This window comes from Oncorhynchus mykiss, chromosome 5 (genome assembly GCF_013265735.2).
Source record: "Oncorhynchus mykiss isolate Arlee chromosome 5, USDA_OmykA_1.1, whole genome shotgun sequence".
Taxonomy (NCBI): domain Eukaryota; kingdom Metazoa; phylum Chordata; class Actinopteri; order Salmoniformes; family Salmonidae; genus Oncorhynchus; species Oncorhynchus mykiss.
Genome location: NC_048569.1, coordinates 59,605,714 through 59,612,265, shown reverse-complemented (window position 1 = coordinate 59,612,265; position 6,552 = coordinate 59,605,714). Strand labels below are relative to the sequence as shown.

Sequence of the window (6,552 nt, the reverse complement as noted above, 5' to 3'; positions counted from 1 at the left end):
AAAAATAGGTTCTCCTATGGCACAAGTCAAACTCATTCCATGGAGGGCCGAGTGTCTGCGGATTCACACTTCTTCCGTGGACTTAATTGATGATTTAAGGTCACTGATTAGTGAGGAACACCTGGTTGTCTAGGTCATATTTGAAAGGAAAAAACAAAAACTAGCAGACATTAGGCCCTCCATGGAATGAGTTTGACACCCCTGTCCTATGGGGACAGCTGAATTCTGTTCTACCTATGTGAAGTGTTTTGGGACAACTTGTCTTTACATAATATATGTCTTATGTCTACGGTATGTTTCATGTCCTGTTTTTCTCTAGTTCTGGTGTTATTGGGAGTATTGATGTCCAGTAGCAATAGAGAGTGCTCCAGCCATCCCAAACAAGAACAATGTTTTCCCTCTGAGTCACTCCAAACAATGAGCCTTGACTGAACAGCTGTGTCTGCATATTCCAACCAGCCTCCACATCTGCTGCTTTGCCTGCTTCTCTCTGACGCAAACAGCATGCAACCAAAGTCTGCACAGCCATTCCTCATGTTCACTTACTTCATCAAAACCGCCTTTCGTTATGGAGATCAGACTATTGTCTTCCATATCAGTCTCATCTGTATTGCATGGTGAACAGTAGGTCATCTTTTCCCCCGGTCAGTGCTGAGGTGGTGACGGCTTCTCTCCCCTCTCTTTCTCCCTTCAGGGTTGGTCTGACTTGGGAGCAGCCAGAGGACAGCCAGAGGACACTCCAGATGTCTGGGGAGACATCTGGAGGCCCCGCCGCTGCGGGCCAGGGACGGGCACCCGGTTACGCTCGCTACCAGTCTGGCTGTGGTGGGGAGGGTTCCTGGCACAGTGATTTGGTGCACAAATATAAACGAAAATCACATTGCCAGGGATTTCCACCCTTACACAGGCAGCTCTCCAGGTGACCCAGGTGGCATCGGTATGTTCTGCCCGTCAGGGTACGTCGTTTCTGTTTCCCGATCTTGGCCCTCTATGGTCTATGGAAACAAGATCATGTAAAATAATACTCAACTCCAGATAAAAGCTGTTTTCAGCTCTCACACAGGGATTTACAGATTACTTCCTGGTATTAGCTCCTTACAAATGGGAACTGTGGGAAACTGAGCCTACTTTGGCAGCCTTTACTTATAGACATAAGGAGTGGATAGATCCAAAGTGCAAAGAGTGTTTTACCTTCTATAGAAGTCTACAAAGTACTTCCAGCCTTAGAGGAATCAATCAACGTTCCTCCAGACTGCCAGTAAAAGTCTATTTTCCTCATGTGCATCCTGTAGTGAGCAGCCACTTGCTAAAGGCACAGAGCTTAGCTAATTGGTGAGCATTGATCCCTCTTATGTGTTGTTCACAGTGGCTAAGTTCAGTGCCTGCGGTGAAATAGTTGATGCAGCAGGATGTGCTCCAAACGATGGCGATGAACGAGTACTGGCTGAGTTCTGAGATGTGAAGACGAAGGAAGAAGGTGGGAAGAGAGGGAGAGATAATGATGGAGGAGTGAGGTGTTGCGTGGGCATGGAGACAGAGGCAACAGCGGGATACAGCACGATCCCCGTAAAGAGCAGAGGAAAGAAGGCTGCTGGGGGAATGTCAGGCCAGCCCTGGCATGCCCAGTTCCACACTCCATCTCAGTCAGTCAGTCAGAGCACAGCGCCTGGCTTTGGCACTCGGCACTGGCACTGATTTATGTGGCAGAGGATGGGGCACAGCTCACCTCACCTCCTCCCCAGAGCTGAGCTGGTGTGTGGGCTATGCTGCACTCTTGTCACACTCTGAGCTGGTGTGTGGGCTAGGCTGCCCTCTTGTCACACTCTGAGCTGGTGTGTGGGCTAGGCTGCCCTCTTGTCATACTCTGAGCTGGTGTGTGGGCTAGGCTGCCCTCTTGTCACACTCTGAGCTGGTGTGTGGGCTAGGCTGCCCTCTTGTCACACTCTGAGCTGGTGTGTGGGCTAGTCTGCCCTCTTGTCATACTCTGAGCTGGTGTGTGGGCTAGGCTGCCCTCTTGTCACACTCTGAGCTGGTGTGTGGGCTAGGCTGCCCTCTTGTCACACTCTGAGCTGGTGTGTGGGCTAGGCTGCCCTCTTGTCACACTCTGAGCTGGTGTGTGGGCTAGGCTGCCCTCTTGTCACACTCTGAGCTGGTGTGTGCGCTAGGCTGCCCTCTTGTCACACTCTGAGCTGGTGTGTGGGCTAGGCTGCCCTCTTGTCACACTCTGAGCTGTGGGGCTTGGTACTTGGTATAGAACCATACCAAGCTACCATGCAACTCTGAGGCCAAATTACGAGTGTGTGGAATTCACTTTATGAGTTGACATACATGCAAAACATCTTGTGGGACAGTGGTCAACCCATTTACGTGAGGCACATTTGTGTTTGTGGTTATCTCTGTCCCCTTGTCCATTGGTCAGTTGGTTAATTGTGGGTCATTATTATAGAGTTCTTATGGCCTATTGTAATGTTGTTTTGTCAAGAGGTTTAGACCCATTTACGTGAGGCACATTTGTGTTTGTAGTTATCTCTGTCCCCTTGTCCATTGGTCAGTTGGTTAATTGTGGGTCATTATTATAGAGTTCTTATGGCCTATTGTAATGTTGTTTTGTCAAGAGGTTTAGACCTCTTGTGGTAACTGCTTAGTAAGGCCTTAAATTGAAAGTTTCTCAGGGGTTACCCATCAAATTGGCTACAGTTTGTTCTGTGGTTTCCATTCGGTCTCAATGTAGAGTGGTAGAGTTTCTAAAGGGATGGACGTGGAGGGTTTAAATACTCTATGGTTGGGGCTGTGCCCTCCTGTGCCTACTGAACTGGTATCAGTTTGAACTCTGAGTACTGGCTCAGTTCAGCAGGAACAGGAGTGGAGCCCACTGTGTGCCATTACGCCCTCCAATCAGCATGCAGAAAGACATCCAGTACCGCATTAGCCCTGCCCACCAGACCCCCAAGGGCTTGTGCCATTGGCCTTGATGAAACCCAACATTCCTGTCAGCATTAAACCCTGAGACATCAGACAGAGGCATTGCAGCCTGTGAGAGTTGAATGTCCCTGCTTCAAGCATGAATGTTTCATAACCAGATTTATCATTAGGAACTGGCAGGCAGCATGGAGAAGGTACATTGAATTTGCTGCATACTGATGCAGTTATTCTCCTCAGACTTCATGTTTATTTCAGTATGGCTTTTTTCCCCTTGACAATGCCGCAACCAAGCACACACGCACTCTCTAGCTCTCTGAGCCGTCAGAGGGCAAACGGAGAAACTGAAGTTCATTGTGCGGTAATCCAAGCGAAATGTCTGCTATGTCCATGTAATTGACGTTACCTAGAGAGCCTCATTTTCAGCTGATTGGGAATGTCTGCTATTTTACTTTATGCTCCCCTGCCACAGAGATAATGTCGCACGTTATAAATCAGGACTTTGGAAACATTCTTCATCTCAAGATTTTTCACTCGTAGGATAAAAGAGGTTCATTAACCACACGATCAATCTCAGCTCGTCCAATGGGCCGTGGATTGTAGACGGCATTTGCCGCCTCTTGACATTTTTGCAATGACTTTTAACCTTGAAGAGATTACCTGAATGAAACCTAGTTTTGTAATATGACAAGACTGGTGGATTCTTGTCCTCCGGGCATTGGTCCAAATTCATATATTTTTTTTTGTATCTATTAGGGGTAAAAACTAGCCTAATCCATCAGACAGGGGATTAACATCAAGCTACTACTTAAAATGTCGCATTTGTGGTTTCTTAACTCTGAGGCATGCTGCTCTTCCTTTGTTGTCACAGGTATGTCTTTCATGCTGTTCTGTGAGTCACCACTTTTGCTGTAAATCTCATGTAATCCTACCACAAAATCCATTAATAAAAAAGTATTACTTCATACAATGTCTGCTCTAGAATTTCTTCATTCTGAAGGTTCCCAAGGTTTTCTCTTGCTTCTATGTGGGTGTAGCGACAGATGATGATCAACACCAGCCTTTTATCATCATAATGTCATTGCTTAGGTTTAGGTTTTTACTTGGAACATGAAAGTGTCTTAAATGACACCCAAATTATTTCTCATGTAATTGCAGGTCACAGGTTCAAATCCCCACCAAGATTACACTTGATCCACCCAGTGGGCTGCCTACAACCCACACTAGAACCATAATATGACAATACACACTCTCCAGCCCTCTATATGGTCTTCCGAGTGGCACAGCGGTCTAAGGCACGGCATCTCAATGCAAGAGGCATCACTATAGTACCTGGTTCAAATCCAGGCTGTATCACATCCAGCTGTAATTGGGAGTCCCATAGGGCGGAGCACAATTGGCCCAGCGTTGTCTGGGTTTGGCTGGAGTAGGTTGTCATTGTAAATAAGAATTCGTTCATAACTGACTTGCCTAGTTAAATAAAAACATATATATATGCACAATCCTAAATGGGTTACCCAGACCAAAGACTCGGCTCTCCCCAGTACTCCTATTTTAGTTTCCATAGCAATGTCAAAGTCATTTTATCGGCCTCCTCAAAGGCTGACCAGATTTCATGATGTGGCTGCTTTATTTGGCTTGATTCTCTTTTGTTGCCCCCTCCACTATTTAATCAGGGTCCTTGTGGTCCTGGCCGTGGCAGCGTGCAGGCTGGGTAATTGGCTTAGGCTGAGCAGTACCAGCTGTGCTACAAAGCCAAGCCCCAGTCCACTCTGCCTCATAGCTTGTAAATGACAAGCTTGGAGAAAAACCACGGAATCGGGGGTACTGCCTGTCGGTCCTCCCAGCCACAGGTCACGACCTTGCCAAAACCCAACTCTCAGTGAAGAAAAGGACATCTCTTTGAAAAAGTATGCGGTGTGAAGTCATGCAAAAATTACACCGAATTTCCTATGAGTATTCTTTATGAAGTTCATATGTGCAGGACTTGAGGGGGAGCAGCTATTGGAAGGGAAGGATTTCTTCACATGTCATACCCGTGTCCTCGTATATCACCTAATATGTCATCATGCATCATCTGGTGTGTCAATTGAGCTTTACCTCAAGAATGCTTTTTTTCTTTCAGAGAAAATATGTCTTCATTTAAAATGTACGCAGTGTCATCACCCTTGAAACATCTTTCCCAACACAATTAGTTAAGTGGCAACAGTGCTCAGCCAAAAGAATAAGGAGAGGATAAAAGTCCAAACTTGCCCAGATTTGCTCACAAGGTTAAGGACAAAGTAATTGTTGCTGGACTAAGTCCAGGTTTAAGGAACGTTAACTTATTTTGAGTAATAATCTTTTTTTACTCAATGAATGAGTGAACTCTCAGTACCCTGCTCTCAGTACCCTGCTCTCAGTACCCTGCTCTCAGTACCCTGCTCTCAATACCCTGCTCTCAGTACCCTGCTCTCAGTACCCTGCTCTCAGTACCCTGCTCTCAGTACCCTGCTCTCAGTACCCTGCTCTCAGTACCCTGCTCTCAGTACCCTGCTCTCAGTACCCTGCTCAAGTTTCTCAAAACTAGGGCCCGTAGCTTTTCCTCGACAGACAACGTGGACAAGAGAATTCCTGGTCCTACATAACCTCTGTCTTGTCCTCCCCCCTACATCTTCTGATCTGGGAGCCAGACTGAAGCTATAGGGAGATCTGAGGCTGATAAAGGAGAGGGAAACAGCTGAGGAGTACATCTCCTCTGTGCTCTCATGCTCCCTTTTCCTCTCCAGATGTTTTTTCCTACACCGTGTCAGTGCTGACCTCAGCTTCTTAGAGGCCAGCTTGTGTGTGTGTGTGTGTGTGTGTGTGTGTGTGTGTGTGTGTGTGTGTGTGTGTGTGTGTGTGTGTGTGTGTGTGTGTGTGTGTGTGTGTGTGCCCTCACTACAGTTACAGTACATATTTCCAAACTTATATCAAAACTAAATCAAAGCTGACAGGACTTACAACACAAGAACAACTGAATATACTGAACCAAAAGTACTCCAATTCCTCAAGGCAAGATCCCATTGCCAGGTGCGACAGACAAATTCAATGGCAGCAATGGTGTAATATGCAAATAATGCACTGTATGGACAAGCTGTGATTACGCAGCTACGCCCTTCCCTTGCTTTGTTCTCTGTGCTGGCAGGAGCATGGTGTCAATGATCTGACGTTAACTGGAAAGGAAAAGGCAAGTGTTGTGATTGATTGAATGAGATTGTATCAACAACACTCACTAATTAGATGGCATTCAGTAATGGCTTAATGCGTAAGCCTAGTATGACCGCTGAATGCGAAATTCCTGATATATGTTCTCTGAACCACTTGGAGGTGTTTGGAGGCACTTCCAATATTGTCAGATCGGCAGTTTATGAAATCATCCATCTGAACACTGAAAAAGAACAGATAGCCAGTGACCTCCATGACACCGTCATCCATTACCTCAGACTCCAAACACCTTGAAGCTTATTTTCTCATTGCTTCTGTTTTGTTCCTTCACCACAGTCAAATCCCCTTTACCCACTTAAAATTTGCATCAGAACCATGGAGAATGATGCAAATGCTCGCACGCTCCAGACCACATCCACCTCCTGGCCTGTTGTCCTCATTTTACAG

The 6,552-nt window shown here is 46.4% G+C and overlaps 1 long non-coding RNA gene across 1 annotated transcript; it reads left to right on the top strand.

The window, feature by feature from the left end:
* Nucleotides 1-227: 227 nt before the first annotated feature.
* Nucleotides 228-3,884, top strand: LOC118964629. The gene is made up of 2 exons (XR_005051822.1): nt 228-2,484; nt 2,618-3,884. It is a non-coding gene; the product is annotated as an uncharacterized LOC118964629 (long non-coding RNA).
* Nucleotides 3,885-6,552: the final 2,668 nt, after the last annotated feature.